The sequence below is a fragment of the Gossypium hirsutum genome, chromosome A03 (assembly GCF_007990345.1).
Source record: "Gossypium hirsutum isolate 1008001.06 chromosome A03, Gossypium_hirsutum_v2.1, whole genome shotgun sequence".
In the NCBI taxonomy this organism is placed as follows: Eukaryota; Viridiplantae; Streptophyta; class Magnoliopsida; order Malvales; family Malvaceae; genus Gossypium; species Gossypium hirsutum.
Window position 1 is genome coordinate 107349089 of NC_053426.1, and position 18248 is coordinate 107367336.

The following is an 18248-nucleotide window of genomic DNA, read 5'->3' on the forward strand; positions in this document are numbered from 1 at the left end:
TAAAAAACATAAATAAAAACTCATTATCGGGATTTCAATATGTTATGTCCTAACGCATTGGATATGACACGTGGTTTTCTCGATATGAGGATTTTTCGAAAGATAAGGCAATATTTCGTATTTAGAAAATTCGAGAAATCGTGCCCTAACTTACTGAGCTTCGATTTTTCTCGTTGATTCTAAGTAATCGAATATCCTTTTAAAATTAAAATAAATGAGGTTTAAACAAAAAAATAAAGGCAAGCTTACTCTCGAAAATACGATGTGTTGTATCCTAACTTACTGGATGTGGCATCTTGTTACTTCGAGATAAGAAGGCATTTTCCATTTTGATTTATTCGAGTAAATTTTAAAATAACACAATGTAAAGAGGGATCGTATTTTTAAATTCTTTTCGAGTTTTTATTTTCGACATCAAGACATTAAGTAATCAACTAGGTACCAATTTTGGGCGTATCGAGGGTGTTAATCCTTCCTCGTGCGTAACCGACTCCCGAAGTCATTTTTCTAAATTTCGTAGACCAAAATCATTGTTTTAATAAAAATTAAATCGTTTATTAAAAACAACCACTTTTCGAGGTGACCCGATCACACCTCATCAAAAAGGATTGGTGGCGACTCCCATTTTTCGTTTTATTTTCAAAATCTAAGTCGACCCCGTTTTCACTAAAAAAATGGTGTCAACAAGTCTATTTTCAGATAAAATTAACGGCACTTGATTTGGAGTTTGGTAGCTCCAGTTATAAATGATTTAGTGACTATTGCTCAGGAAGACAGCTTGCAGTGGAATTATGATTATGTGGTAAATATTGACAAAAAAAATTTGTTAATGAGTTGCTTATTGATTTCTTATAAGCTTACTACGATCAGTAGGTGTGAAATTCGAATGTATATATATTATATTTTGAAAGTGATGTTTGAATAGTTGAATAATGACTATTTTAAAATCTTTGAATTGAAGCTCAAGAGCATAAAGGGGCAAATTCGGATAAGGGAAAAGAGAAAGTAATCGAATAGCCGTTGTAATCGTTCGGCAACCTTCAAGGTAAGTTCTTAAGTGTTTAAGCTTGATTCCCTTTTATATGCCTAAGAGTTAAATTAATATGGCAAAGAGAATGTAAATTTTATTTGGTTAATGTGCCGAATATGTAATGATTTAAGGCTATAAGCCGACTATGACTATTATGCTTAAGTTGAATTGGATTTGGAAATTTAATGTACTAAATGAGTGTTACAATGAATAAACTATGTCGTATATGTGCTGGTAGAGATATCACGATTTGTGATTATTAAATATCTAAAGGAAACCATGATGTGTATAAAATTATTATTATTAGTCCTTTGTGGTAGCTGAATATGGCTTGGCACTAAAGTGATTAAATGTGAACTTCGATGAGGTAAACTGTTAAGAGTGTGGTGCTATAAGACTATGGGATAATACGATATGTGGATTCGTTCCGTAAAGTAAATTATTCAGGTACAAACAACCTAATTAAGTACATGTGAATTAAATGAATTTGATGATTGGTGTGAATCGAAATATAAATGATAGTGTTCATATGAAGCTTATATCCGAATGTAGCAAATGACCACTAATGTGATATGTTGAATGAGATGTGTTAATATATGATTAAATATGCATGATATTTGATGTGTATTCGGGCTTAAAGACCAGCAGGCTATATGCTGGAATTATATCCGGATTAAATCTCGCAGGCTTCGTGCTGGTATTATATCCGGGTTAAATTCCGCAGGCCTAGTGCTGGTATTATATCTGAGTTTAAAGTCCCGTAGGCTTCGTGCTGGTGTTATGTTTGGGTTTTATACCTTGCAGGCCAAGTGTTAGTGAATTTGGTAAAGTATATGACTACGAGATCCTATGCTAAGATGATAAATTGAACTCGTATTACACATTAAGTGATTCTGGTATGTGATATATATATTATATGTGAGATTGATTATGACGGGAATTAAGAATGTGTAATGAGAAGCATATGAAAAGATGTTGTAAATTCATATGTAGATTTGTATATGTGTGCATTCAGTTATTATGAAAAGTTACAAGATAGTTTTCGATATGCCATTTAACTATGAATGTTGAAAGTAAGTGTGGGTAAGAAATGATACACTAGTGAAATTTGAAAGAATTAAAGTTAATCCAGAAGCTTGTAAATACTATGTTTATATGAGTTTGAGTATAAACGGAGTAAAATGATATGTGTTTGTGCATAATCGGCCAAATAGTATTGTACTCAAAAAGTGTTATGTGATTTCGAATATTTGGTTTGTTTTTAAGTTCAACTGTTTAAATTGCTTAAGACTTACTAAGCTTATGAAAGCTTACTTTGAATGTTATGTTTCTATGTTTATTTTTGTAGATCGTTGACTCTTACTATTAGCTCGGGGATCGTCAGCACTTCGTCACACTATCTACTATTGTAGTAATCATGTAATTTGGACTTAGCTTATGGCATGTACAGGATAGACTATAAGTAGAATGATATTTTTACTATTGTATATAATTCATGCGAATATGGCATCTTATGGAACTTTACTTTTATAAGTTTTAAATTTGATCTTTGTTTGTGTCTATTAGTTATATAAATAAATGATCTTTTATTTAAGAAAGGGTTTAAAAGTTTACTGTTCTGATTCAATTCTTAATTTCTGGTAACGTCTCATCCTATTCCGGCGACTGTTACGGGATAGAGGTGTTACACATCACCACGCGCTGTAAGGGGTATAGGCTACCAGGCGTACTGATTGACAACGAGTCAGCCTTGAACGTCCTGCCATTGACTACACTAAGCAGATTACCCATAAACAACTCTCACATGAAAGAGTGCCAGAACATAGTGAAAGCATTCGATGGCACGGAGAGAAGAGTGATGGGGAGAATTGAGGTACCTCTTCAGATCAGGCCAAACACATATGAGGTGGATTTCCTGGTAATGGATATTAAGCCCTCATACAACTGCTTATTGGGGAGATCCTGGATACATTCAGCTGGGGCAATGCCTTCATCGTTGCATCAAAAGTTGAAGTTAGTATTCGAGGGGCGATTGATAACGATAAATGCTGAAGAGGATATCATTGCAGCTGTAAGCAGCAACGCGCCCTATTTGGAGACAGATGATGAAGCAATCGAATGCTCATTTCGGTCTTTGGAATTTGTTAATACGATGTTCATCACCGAAGGAAGCAAGATTCTGATGTCAAAATTGTCCAAAACTACGAGGATGAGCCTACGGTTGATGGTTGAAAAAAGGGCCCTACCCGGAAGAGAACTTGGGAGACATCTCTAAGGAAGGGTTGAAACGCCGGTATTGAAGAATAAGAGAGACCGCTTTGGCTTAGGATTTAAGCCAGATGCAAGACAAAAGAGAAGGGAGCTGCAAAAGAAGCAAGAAAGAAGAAGAGCACGGTTAACAGGGGAGGAAATCAAATGGGAGCCAATGATATTCCCCCATATATCGAAAAATTTTGTATCCGGAGGAATCATTCATCCCGAGAGAGGCACGCCAATGAAGGGAGCCATAGAAGAAAGGTTGGAAAGCTTGGACATCAACGCCACATACGAAGAAGAGACTGGAGGAGAAAATTTGTCGGGCATTTGCCCCTGCATACCTGGAAGTGTTCTGGATAACTGGACTGCGGAAGAGATTCTTGTAGTTTTTAAAACTGATTCAGAGTAATGTCCAAAACACACTTATTTCTCTAGGCATAGGAGTAATAAGAATTTTTCATGAAATAGGCTTATGTTTAAAAACGTTATTTCAATGAAATGCACAGTTATTATAATTTTGAGCAGATGTTCTTTCATTCTTTCAATTTCATTCATAATCATATTATATAAACGATTACTTTCAGATTCTTTTTTTTCTTCGAACATTCTTCTAAATATTCATTCATTCTTAATTCATAATCATACCATACAGATAAGTGTTCTTGAATTCTTTTGATTCTTTGTATCTTCCTTCATCATCATAACAGGTCTCCAGATATCAATAATACGAGCGACACTGCTAGTGGCTCAGAATCTCCTTTTGAGCGAGATACGTGTATGGAGGATTCTCAGGATTTCGAAGATGACCAAGGTTGTAACCTATCTCCTGATTTGTTGAGAATAGTAGAACAAGATGAGAAACAAATTCTACCTCACAAAGAATCAGTAGAAATTGTGAGCTTAGGAGAGGGACAAGAGGTGAAGATCGGAACTTGTATCACTGTGGAGATGAAGCGAGACCTTATTGAATTACTCTAAGAATTTAAAAATGTCTTCGCATGGTCATACCAAGATATGCCTGGGTTGAACACTGATATTGTGGTGCACCGACTCCCCATAAAGGAAGAATGTAAGCCAGTTCAGCAAAAACTCTGAAGAATGAGGCCCGACGTCTTGCTAGAAATAAAAGAAGAGGTTCGCAAGTAGTTCGACGCTGGATTTTTAAAGGTGGTAAAATACTCGGATTGGGTAGCCAATATCGTCCCCGTCCCTAAGAAAGATAGAAAAGTACGAATGTGTGTGGACTATAGAGATTTGAACAAAGCCAGCCCAAAGGATAATTTCCCACTGCCTCACATTGACACCCTAGTGGACAACACGGCAGGACACTCACTATTTTCATTCATGGACGGTTTCTCCAGATATAACCAGATCAAGATGCATCCTGAAGACATGGAGAAGACTATATTTGTAACCATTTGGGGCATGTTCTGCTACAAGGTGATGCCGTTTGGACTGAAGAATGCGGGGGCAACATATCAAAGGCCATAGTAACCCTGTTTCACGACATGATGCACAAAGAAATCGAAGTTTATGTCGATGATATGATCGCAAAATCCCGAACAGAGAAGGAGCACATACAAGTCTTGAGGAAGTTGTTCTTAAGGTTGAGGAAGTTTCAACTAAAACTCAATCCAGCCAAATGTACCTTTGGAGCCAAGTCTGGAAAGCTTCTCGGATTCGTGGTCAGTGAGAAAGGGATTGAGATCGATCTAGACAAAGCCAAAGCCATACAAGAGCTATCTCCGTCGCGTACCCAAAAAGAGGTTCGAGGCTTTCTAGGAAAATTAAATTACATTTCTCCGTTCATTTCACAGTTAACCGATAAATGTGACCCTGTCTTCCGCCTCCTCAAGAAACACGACCCAGGTGAATGGGATGAAGAATGCCAAAGGGTTTTCGACAAGGTCAAACAGTACTTATCTAATGTTTCGGTGCTGATGCCACCTAACCCCGATAGGCCGTTGATACTGTATTTGGCAGTATTTGAGAATTCCCTGGGATGCGTACTGGGTCAGCACGATGAGTTAGGAAGGAAAGAAAAAGCTATTTACTATCTTAGTAAAAAGTTCATGGAATGTGAGACAAGGTACCCACCGATAGAAAATTTGTGTTGCGCCCTAGTTTGGACAACCTGAAGGTTGAGGCAGTATATATTGTATCACACTACTTGGCTCATCTCAAAACTATACCCTTTAAAGTACATGATGGAATCCACAGCTTTGAACGGAAGAATGGCCTGATGGCAAATTCTGCTCTCTGAATTCGACATAGTCTATGTGAACCATAAAGCAATAAAAGGGAGTGCAATAGTAGATTTTCTAGCCAGTAGAGCTTTGGAAGATTACGAGCCCTTGAACTTCGATTTCCCAAATGAAGACCTGATGTGTGTTGCAGCCACTAAAGAAAGTACTCTGGAAGAACTGAACTTCGATGGGGCATCAAATGCTATGGGTAATGGAATCGGGGCAGTCTTGGTATCCCCAAACGGAGATCATTAACCATTTACTAGTAAATTGGATTTTGATTATACGAATAACATGGTAGAATACGAAGCGTGCATCATGGGTATCCGTGCAGCCATAGAACGTAAGATTAAAGTGCTAGAGGTGTATGGAGATTCTGCACTAGTAATTTATCAACTCAAGGGAGAATGGGAGACCAGAGATCCCAAATTGATCGATTATCGGAAACTGATCCTTGAATTGGTTAAAGAGTTCGATGACATTACCTTATGCTACCTTCCACAAGACGAAAATCAGATGGCCGATGCTTTGGCTACCTTAGCTTCCATGATCAAGGTAAACAAACAAGAAGATGTCAAACCCATCCGAATGAGCATTTATGAAACTCCGGCTCACTGTTACAATATTGAGGAAGATGAAGAGAAAGATGATCACCTTTGGTATCACGATATATTGCAATACGTGAAGAATCGTGAGTGCTCGGACCAGGCAAGCGAGAATGATAAAAAGACGTTAAGAAGATTGGCCATTGACTATGTCCTAGATGGGGAGATCCTATACAAAAGAAGAAAGGATCAAGTGCTATTAAGATGCGTAGACGTTGTAGAGGCTAAGAAAATCCTGGAAGAAGTCCATGAGCGCGTCTGTAGGACACACGCTAATGGCTTTACAATAACTAGACAAATTATGAGATTCGGGTACTATTGGTCCACTATGGAAGGAGACTGTGTCAATTACGCCAAGAGATGTCATAAATGTCAAATCTACGGAGACAAAATTCATGTGCTTCCTTCATCGCTGCATGTCATGACTTCCCCATAGCCTTTCACTATGTGGGGTATGGATGTGATTGGACCAATATCATCGAAAGCTTTCAATGGGCATTTGTGGTTATCGACTACTTCACCAAATGAGTAGAAGTCACTTTATATGCCAATGTTACAAAGTCGGCAGTGAGCAAATTTTTGAAAAAGGAGATCATATGTCGATATGGAATGCCGAAGAGGATCATATCTGACAATGCATTAAACTTAAACAATAGTACGATAGCAGAAGTCTGCAGTCAATTCAAGATCAAACACCACAACTCGTCACCATACCGCCCGAAAATGAATGGGACAGTGGAAGCGGCCAATAAAAACATTAAGAAGATTGTGGGAAATATGACTGAGACCTACAAAGATTGGCATGAGAAGTTACCATTTGCCCTCTTTGCTTATCGAACATCAGTCAGAACCTCAACTGGGCAACGCCTTTCTCTTTGGTCTACGAATGGAAGCAGTTTTGCCAATCGAAGTCGAGATCCCGTCCCTTCATGTGTTGTCGGAACTAAAGTTGGATGAAGCAGAGTGGATCCAGTCTCGATATGATCAATTGAACTTGATTGAGGAAAATAGGCTAAGAGCTATCCGTCAGGGTTAGATGTACCAAAAATGAATGATGCGGGCTTATGAAAAAAAGGTCCGCCCAAGGGAATTCCATGAGGGGGACCTAATCTTGAAAAAGATCCTTCCCATACAAAAAGATTTCAGAGGAAAATGGATGCCAAATTGGGAGGGGCCTTACGTGGTGAAGAAAGCTTTCTCTTGAAGAGCATTAATTCTAGCCGAAATGGATGGGAAACACTTACCCAATCCCGTGAATTCGGATTCCGTCAAAAATTATTTTACCTAAAGAGAGAGAGGCCAATGCGAAAACCCGTAAAGGGCATTTTGAGACAAAAAAAAAGATGGAGAGGCCAAGGTGAAAACCCGCAATGGGCACTTTGAGACCAAATAGGTGTTTGAGTTGAAAACCTGAAAACGGGAGATCAAACCTTGAATATGGGGCATGTGGTAATCTTGTCCTCCCAAATTAACAAGAGAGAAGAACAGTACACCTTGGAGCATCAACAAAATACGCGGGATTTCCTGAACACATATTTAACTCAAAATGGTCTTTGAAAAGTTGGAATAGTGAAGCTCGTGCTGAGATATTTGGGGCACCTTTTTCCTATCTTATATTGTACTTTAGCAGATTTGCTATCCTGTTTAATCTATTCACTTTGAGTTTTGCTTAATAAAATTTCATCTTGCCCATTATGATAATCTCTTTTGAGTATTTTTTTTGAAATCACGATTTTTGGACTTATAATATTCACACAACAGAAGTTATGCATATTACTCTGAAAGGTTTCTAAATAGTACAAGGGCCTGAAACAGTGCCACTAATCAGAACTAACCAGACTCAAAAGTGGGAAATATTAGAAAAAGAATAGTCCAAATTGTGACTATTTCTTCAAATTTTCTGTCAAAGATAATGGCTAAGCAAGAAGACGCAATAGCACATCAATGATAGAACCCGAATGAACTATGAGCAATGATACCTTAAGCATTTAAAAAGGAATTACTCTCATGACGTTTCTACATTCATAATCATTCATTTAATCAGAAGTACTTGATTCATTTCGATTATAGCATTCTAATCATTTGACATAAGCACCACATCTAGTTAGGAACATTTGATTCATTTCTATCATAGCATCCTAATTATTTAACATAAGCATAGGCCTATGAAACCGATTCTACAGATCTTGTCTCCCTGAAGTTGTAGTGGAGCAGATCGAAGACAGCGAATCTTGTCCTCTTGAAGTTACAGTGAAGTAGATTTAAACTACCATCCTATCTCCCTAAAGCTGTAATGGAATAGGCTGAAGATTGTAGATCTTATTTACCTGAAATTGCAGTGGAGCAGATCGAAGACGACAAATCTTGTCTTTCTGAAGTTGCAGTGAATCTCCCTAAAGTTGTAGTGGAGTAGGCTAAAGATTGTAGATCTTGTTTCCCTGAAGTTGCAGTGGACCAGATCGAAGATGGCGAATCCTGTCTTCCTGAAGTTGCGGTGAAACAGATTTAAGCCACCATCTTATCTCCCTAAAGTTGTAGTGGAGTAAGCCGAAGTTTGCAAATCTTGTCTCCCTGAAGTTGCAGTGGAGCAGATCGAAGTCACAATCTTCATCTCTCTGAAGTTGCAGTAGAGCGGGATAAAAACACACGAACCATGTCTCCCAGAAGTTGTAGTAGAGCATATTGAAGCTACTTGAGGAAAAGAAGCGCCAAAAGAAGTTGAGACTTAGCACGTCCTGGCAAAATTGGCCCTCTTTGAAGTTTTTTCTCTATTCTCGTTACACGACAATGAGCAAAGAGGGGTAGCTGTAAACGGGCCAATTTGCCCGGGCAAATTAAACCCCAAACCCAACTACATAACTCAAGACCCAAACAAGCCCAATAACTAAACCTAGACCCAAATTACAAGCCCGATAGGCACATTGTTTTGAGAACAGAAACCCTAGGGTTTCTTTCCCACTTTTGCACCGCAAACAGACAGCCAAGCCCCAGCCTTCGCGCCGTACGACCTCCAGCTGCCTCCGTACGCCTCAGTAGCACCATGCCCACGCCTCCGTACGCCAGTACAGCATCGTACACGCGCCATACACCCGTACCTGCAAAAAAACAAACAAGCAACAGCAGCATATAGCCAATACGAAAGCAAAGAAAGAATATTGTATTTTTATTTATTTATTTCTATCATTTTATCTCTTCGGCTATAAAGCCTAAGGATTCGTTCATTGTAATTTTTTTTACGCAATACAGACACTATTCGCATATTGAATACAGAGAAAAAGCAACCAAAAAATGTGATTTCATGCGTCTTGTATTTCTTTTCTTTGAATCGGTTCCATCCTTCTTTGTTTTCATTTTTTTAGCATAACGAAATAAAACAGAGAACTTACCTCGCTACTAGGCCGTCGGTTCCCTTTCCCTTCGTCGAAATCGGAGTTAAGAGGGAAATCTGTGGCTAAAATAGGCCATACTTCGAAACCTGGAGCGCCGGTCACCGTACCTTGCGGTGGGCTGGTGTTTTTGAGGGAGAAAATGTGAAGTGCGGCTGATGAAAATGGGGACTAGGGTTTGGATAGCCAAAGCATCAGATTTTAGGCTTTTTAAAGGGCTGAATACGGCATCGTTTTAAGCCTGATTTAGTGGCTCCAAAAACGGCGTCGTTTTGAGCCTGATTCAGTGGCTCCAAAAACGGCGTCGTTTAGGGGAGGAGGGTCGGCGCGTCGACCCATTCCAGGACCCGGATCCGCGCCTCTGTGCTTCAAATAGGAAAATTGCGCGGTTAATCCCTCCCTTTTGCGCCGCATCTCAATTAACTCCTCTTGGCATCCTATTCCTTTTTTTAATTTTCCCCAAAAGTTTATGCGTTATTTCATTTTAGTCCGCACTTGTACACTGCATTTTGGGGTCTGGATTATTTCCAAATTTGGTCCCTGCGCATTCACACATTTGCGCGCTAGTCCTTCCTTTTTATTTTTAACAGTTTATTTTATTTAAACTATCCTTCTTATTTTAATTTGATTTCAATTTGGTTTCTTTTTAGATTCATTTAATGTTTTTTTATTAATGTTTATTTGTTTGTATAAGTTGCATCATTTGTATCATTTATTTACTTATTTATCGTAATTTTGGTACTCATATTTTCACATTTTTGCATATTTTTTTTACAAATGTTTTTATATTACACCATTATATAGATATATATATACATATTTGATAACAAAATTAATTTTATTTTATGTGTATTATTAATATCACATTAGTTCATACATTTGCCTGTTTTTGAATTATTCACATATTTATATATATATTTGTTGTTTAAAATGAAACTACATGTTTTATATATTACTTAAATATCATACATAAACATTGGTATATATATATATTAATCTATACATAACTAAACCCATATGTTTTTGTTATTTTAATATGTTTGGTACACACGTTTTACATATCGTTTAAATTATTTTTGTACTTATATATATATCGGTACATATATTTAATCTATACACATTGTTAGATCCATGATTTTATACCTATAGTCTTCTTTGTATAACGAGTTTGAGGTTTTTTTTATCATGTTATTTCGATATTTATATGATATTTCTTTAAATATTCTATATATATATTTGTACATGTACATTTTTTAATTAAAGTTTGTAATTCGTAATATTTATTACTTTGAAGTGCTTAATATTTTTATATATTTGTTGAGCCATTTCAATAACCTTTTTATATATTTTTAACCACCATTTTGTAGTTCATTTTTATACTATATTATTTAAAATATTTATATAACACTTGTTCAAATGTTTCATGTATATTTGTTCATGAATGGTTAATAATTTAGTTCTATGTACATATTTAGTCCCATGCTAAAATTATTTTATGAATTCTCTTAAATTTTTCTATATACATATATATTTTTACATACATAAGTCAACTTTTTAAGAACACATTTTACTACACATTGTTTTGATTTAAAATTTCACATTTAAATACTATTTTTATATGCATGTACGTTTGTCAACTTTAAATGAACGCATCATCTTTAACATGTTTATATATATTATTTGGTTCAAATTTTCCTTCTTCATAATCTTTGCTTTAATAATTATTGTGGTTGTAGTTTCTTCATATTGTTTTGTATACTATGCATATTGGTTGTGCCATACTCATTCATTTTTTTGATGTCGTTAAACCAATCATTGTTCATCCATGTTTGTGAGTTTAATTATATTTCCTAGGTTAGTTATACTTAATTATTATATTGTTAATTGATTGTATTATGTGTATTGTCCCATATCATAGTTTTCCACTTGGTTTACGAAATGTGGTTTTATAAGGTCCAAATCTTTAAAATTAGTTTCGTTTTATTTCAAATAAAATTAACACGTTTTAAGCTAATTTTATACCTATTCATTTAAAAATTCTTTAAAATGAAGGCGATACTCGATGTTTGGCAATTCGGGAATCGTGCCCTATCGTGCTGGGTTGCGATTTCCCGTTTGTTCAAAACAATCGAATATTCCTTTGGAATTTCGCTCATGTCTTTAAAAATTCTTCAAAATAAAGATAATGTTCGACGTTTGGCAATTCAGGGAATCGTGCCCTATCATGCTGGGTTACGATATTTTGTTTGTTCCAAATAATCGAATATTCCTTTAGAATTTCACCCATTCTAAGATAAGGCAATGTCCGATGTCTAGAAATTCGAGGAGTCGTGCCCTATTGTGCTGGGTTCCGATTTTCTCGTTGGACTAAATAATTGGACATCCTTTTTCAGTTTTCAACATATAAACTTTTGGAAGTCGAAATTTATCATGTTTTCGAGGGTATAAAGGATCATGTCCTATCGTGCTGGATGTGGTGCTATATTCCTTTTAAGCAAGAGAATTTTGATGACCAACTCGGGTTATTCAAATGTTATTAAAAGGAACCACATTTCAAAAACATTTTTAAATCTTAGACATAAGGACAATATTTAATCGATTTGGTACCAATTTTGGGCATAGTGAGGGTGCTAATCCTTCCTCATGCGTAACTGACTCCCGAACCCGTTTTCTCATATTTTCGTAAGACCAAAATCGTTGTTTTAGTAAAAAGAAGTACTTTATTAAAATAATCAAATTTCTAGGTGATCCGATCACACCTAAACAAAAAAGGGATCGGTGGCGACTCTATTTCCCTTTTTCAGAAAGTCGATTCCCCGTTTTTCATTAAATTTAAAATTTAAAAAAAATGGTTTCAACATCAAGAAACAAGGATAAGCTCATCATGTATTAATTTTTATATACATATGTTTTCCACATCATATATTCATATAACATATACATTTCCATAATAATTCATCTCAAGTTCAAATTATTTCATGTCGGAACTTTGCCCGTTAAATTTATTTGAAATATCGATGGATACACAGATAGTACACTTGAAGTGTACAAAACTGTAATTCGTCAATTCATATTCGGGAAAGCTCATACGAGCACATAAATGGGAAGCTCTTTCGAGCCATATAACGAGAAGCTCATGTGAGCCATGTACCGAGAAGCTCATGCGAGCCATGTAACGAGAAGCTCATGCGAGCCGTAATCGAGAAGCTCATACGAGCCAGTATCGGGAAGGTTCAAACGAGCCAATATCGGGAAGCTCCGGAGAGCTATTAACGGAAAGCACAAAAAGAGCCTTTAATCGAGAAGCTCACGAAGAGCCATTTATTGGGATGCTCATAAGAGCTACGGTGTGTCCACAACACATGTAGGATCACAACCAAATCAAGATGCTCCGAAGAGCTGTTAACAGGAAGCTCATAAAAACCACATAATAGGAAGCCTATGAGAGCTAATAACGGGATGCTCTTTCGAGCTGTGGTGTGTCCGCAACATATGCAAGACCACAACCAATTTGGGAACCTTGTATCCATCGAATTTCATTTATTTAAACGGGACTTAATACTTGTCGAATATATTTAGATATGTGTTCAATACTTATACATAGCAATTATACATTTCACACATAACAATATTCAATTTAAAACATTTAAATATACAATTTAGTTTCATGAACTTACCTTGACAAGTGTTCGTGAATTGTTATATACTAATCCGATTCTTTTTCTTTTCCTCGATCCAATTCCATATTTGGTCTATCCGGATCTATACTAGTAAATTTAGCTTAATTTAATACAATTCATATTCAATTCAATCCAATTCACATCTTAGGTAAAATTACTATTTTGCCCCTATACTTTTATTTAATTATGACTTCATCCCTAGGCTCGGAAAATTAAATTTATGCAATTTAATCCTTATTTCAAGCCTAGCCATTTTTTATGTAATAGGCCCATTTCACCCGGGCCCATAAAAAATAAAATAAAACCAAAAATAAAAATAAACCCAAACAAAAATAAATAATAGACCAAATTGTTTATAGGGCCAAAGTCCATTTACAAAACCCAAAACTAAAATGAAAAATAAAAACATACAATAAAAGTCCATTAAACTAAAATAACCCATGACCCAATTGAATAAACCCTAAAACCCGAGGCCCAATACATCCAAAAAAATCTCAGCAGCCTGAGAATGCTAGAAGCTTCTGGAATAAGCCAGAATAGCACCAGAAGATCGGTCTCACACGAGATATCCCCACGCTCGGCTTCCACGTCACCAGAATTATCTCCTCTGTACGGCCATACCTGCAATCGAATGCACGAGAAGTACCAATAACAGAATACAAAATAGATTTCTGTAATTTTTTAATTTTTATTTTTCCGGCTATAAAAAGCCATCACTTGTATTGTGCATTTTAGGCACAACATACGCATACGCACGCATAAAGAATAGAGAAAAAACATTTTTTAGCAAATGTGATTTCAAGTTTTATTTCCTCTCTTTTATTTATTTTCTTTCTGTTGGCTTGGATATTTTTTTTAGTATGAGAATCGACACCAATGAGAGCCCAAATACCTCAGAAATACGGAGGTAAGGGCGAGGGGTCGAATATTGTTGAAATCTTCTTTGATTTATGAACTTTTTTTCGTTTTTTTTTAAAACAGCGTGAGATTTAGAGTCTTTTCAAATAAAGAAGAAAAGGAGTGAAATATACTTACTAAATCCTTTTAGGCGTGGTCGAGCACCTTTAACGGCAGGACCGGGTACTGTTTGCGTGCTGTTGGTCACCAAATATAATGGTGGTTCTGCTGCTGGTAAAAGAAACCCTAGCAGAATGGTGTTTTCGTTTTAAATTAAAAGAAGGGATTATGCTTAAAGGAGAATAGGTGGAAGTGCCTGTTTAAAGGCTTGATAAAAAACGGCGCCGTTCCAAGGGATAAAGATCCGCGCGCTGACCCGATAAATAAGTTGGATCTGCGCCTTTTTGTTTGAATGGGGAAATTGCGCGCTGGGTCCTTTCTTCGCGCGAGTATTCAATTGCGTAATATTCATTTTGCCTTAATTTTTTCAATTTGGCACTTTAATTTGTGCGCGTTTTCATTTTAATCCACGATACATTGCTGCGTCTTGGGCTCGGGGAGATTTGCAATGCCAGTCCCCACACATTTACCCACGTTGCGCATTGGTTCATTTTATGATTTTTTTTATTTACGAATTATCCTTTTTATTTTATTTCAATCTTAATTTGGTCTTTCATTTGTACAATCAGCCAATTTGAAATACATTTAATATTTTTATATGTATTAATCCATGTTAATAATTTTGTTTGTTTACATTTGTATAATTGTTTTGAGATTTTTTTTTTAATTTCACATTATGCATCTTATCTCTTTAAATATTTTATACATACTGGTGTACACATCATTCTTATTAAAATTTTAATTTATAATAACCATTATTTTTAAGTTAACAATATCCTTATTTATTTTTTGACAAAATTCTCGTTTTAGAATTCCTTTTTACATTACATTATTTTAATACCCTATTATAAAGTTTAGTTTAAATATATATATATTGATACATAAATTATTTTAATAGAGTTTTCTATTTAAAATACTTCTCGATTTATGATTCACTTAATATTTTTATGTATATATTACACTATTTTGGAACTTCATTTTTGTGTTTATAAAACTATTCTTTTGCTCTGTATTATATTATCTTAGTATTTTATTATCTCTTTTAAATGTTTTTAAGTATAATGGTATGTATATAATTTATAAGATAATCTAATTTTATATGTATTATTAATTTCATACTATTTTTTTTATAAATAATTATTCCTATATCTATTTATATATACATGTTTTTAAAAATCTATTATGTGTACTATACCTCATCATGTATTTTCATTCCTTCATATGTAATATATTATTTAAGTTATTATGTATGTTGTCAATTTTTGAATGAATTTGTGTTTAAAATATTTTACATATAATTTGATTCAAACTTTTATTCTTTAATATCTATTTCAATAAATATATACCCTTAGTTTTTATGCAAATTTGTTAACTTATATGTTATATATATATTGCGTTTATTAATTCATCATTACTTTGAAAATGTCTTATACCACTTCGAATTTCCATTTTATTTTGTAAATGCTTTTGTGAATTGTTTTATATTGTGCCATATTTATTGTTGATATACATCACTTAGTCATTATTTTATCTATTGTATCAATTGCTCTCCATCCATGATTAAGGATTTGGTTACATTTGCCTAGAATAATTGTATTTAGTTGTATTTGGTTTTAAAATGGTTAATCTTTTTCTATACAAATATGTCTTTGTGATGCATTGAGTATTTTATCCATTTTAAAATAAATAAACGTGTTTTGAGCTAGTTTCCAATTTTCCTTATTAGTCAAAAATTTTAAAATAAGGCAATATTTAATATTTGGGAATTCGAGAAATCGTGCCCTACCGTGCTGGGTATGATTTTTCGGTGAACTAAATGTTTGGATATCCTTTTATAATTTTAACGTACGAGTTTTCGTGGGCCAAAAATCAATCGTATTTTTGAAGGTATAAAGGATCGTGTCTAATCGTGCTGGATATGATGCTGCATATCTTTGAAACGAGAGAATTTTGACCGCTAATTTGAACTAATCAAACCTTTTTAAAAAAGAATCACGCTTCGAAAAAACTTTTTAAAACATTTGATATAAGGATAGCATCGAATCAATTTGGTACCAATTTTTGGGCGTAATGAGGGTGCTCACCCTTCCTCATGCGTAACCGAATCCCGAACCCATTTTTGATTTTACATGAACCAAAATTATCTTTAAGGGAACAAAACGTTTTAGTAGGTGGCCCAATCACACCCAAACAAAGAGATTGGTGGCGACTCCACATTTTTGTTTTAAAAAAAGTCGATTCCGTTCTTTTCTTTCAAATAAAAATGGTTTCTACATTTTACATGTAACATTAATAGCCCATTTATTTCATAGAATTTAGAATCTTTTTATGAATTTTACATCTTTACAATTTAGTCCCTAAACCATAATTTCATCAAAATTCCCTTTACAAAAATTGTTTATCTATCAACAACCTTTCATTTTCTACTATAAAACTTTATAATTCAATTATATTCATCCATGGAAAAACCTTAGTACTTTGATAACTTTACAAATTAATCCCCGAGATAGCTAGATTAAGCTATTACGATATTGGAAATATAAAAATCATTAAAAACAGGACTTGAATACTCACCTAATTGAGCACAAAGTAAGCTTGTCTGTCTATCTTCAAGCTTCAAACTAGGGTTTTCATGTCTTAATTTTAGGAAAGATGATAAATGATGATATTTTGTTTTATTTTATTATTTATCATCTTTATTTATCATCTTTCCAATTTTATCATTTTATTTTCTTAATTTTCCATTGATGACTAATCATCCTTATCTACTAACTCTTTTAAACGGTCTATTTTCATATAAGGACCTCAAATTTTAAATTCCATAGCTATTTGATACTTATAGCTACTAGAACTTAACTTTTGCATTTCATGAAATTTGGTCCTTTTATCAATTAAATATGTAATCGGTAAAATTTTCTGAAAGAAATTTTCATACGATATTTCTTTCATAATTCAAACCAAAAATTCTTTATTACGGGCTTGGATTTTTGGCTCCGAAACCACTGTTTCAATTTCACTGAAAACGGGTTGTTACATTTACATTATGTATTTAATTGATCGTAGTTGCTTCGGCAACAATTGTGACATCTTGTAGCTCGGACTCGACGATTTAGTCGAGTATGGGGTGTTACAAATTATGTTAAAAATTAAAGTATAGAGATTAACCTTAAATCAAACAAGGCTTAGACTATAAATCACACTTATGGTTATATAAAAAAAAACTTATTTGAATATTTGTTACTTCTCTTTTGTTTTGCGAGTAGCAGTACCAACCTCCGGGTTGGCTACCGCTCGCCTTTATGTGCCTCTTTCTTTTTAGTTTGTAGATCTATTTTGTGGGCATCTTTATCACCTTCACATATTATGATGAACAAATGACAATGAATTTGCAAATGATTTTAGGAATAGTTTTGTTGTCATTCTCTCCAAATTGGTGGATGCTCAACTTTTTTGTTGATTTTTTCTCGTTTTTTGGGACCATCCGGGTTGATTTCCTTATGATATTAAATGCTTGCAATCATTCCAAATATATTGTGCTTAAATTGTAATAAAGTCAATTGTCAATATTCCATAATGTTCATTTGATTCTAAAACTAAACTTTTATTGCGTTGAAAAATTTATCCTTCAACATTTATGTTTGAGTACTTATTATTTTTTTCTACTAACTTATTCATGAATTCAATAATTCAAATTTTTAACACGTTAAAATCGTTGAAAGAAGAAAAAAGTAATCTACGGTAGATTGAGCCAGTAATCTACATTTGAAAGACTAAAAGGTTGATGCAAATGTTTCCAATGCAACCCCATCCATTAGTGGTTATAATTAGTCAACATATACTGCCCACCTAATCTTCTGGTAAATACTTTCTTTTGTTTTCTAAACGAAAACTATTTTCCTGAAAATGATAAAATAAGTTTCAAGCCCCTGAGTTCTTTATTTATTTAAAATTTAATCAATACATTTTTTTTATTTTAAAATTTCAGATTCAATTCTTAAAAATATTTATATTTTTTTACCAAATTGATT

At 34.4% G+C, this 18248-nt stretch overlaps 1 long non-coding RNA gene across 1 annotated transcript; it reads right to left on the reverse strand.

Moving 5' to 3' along the window:
• Positions 1-13536: 13536 nt before the first annotated feature.
• Positions 13537-14875, reverse strand: LOC107886836 (uncharacterized). Its single transcript, XR_001680925.2, has 2 exons — positions 14239-14875; positions 13537-13824 (listed from the first exon to the last, which is right to left on the reverse strand). It is a non-coding gene; the product is annotated as an uncharacterized lncRNA (long non-coding RNA).
• Between the last annotated feature and the right edge of the window lie 3373 nt (positions 14876-18248).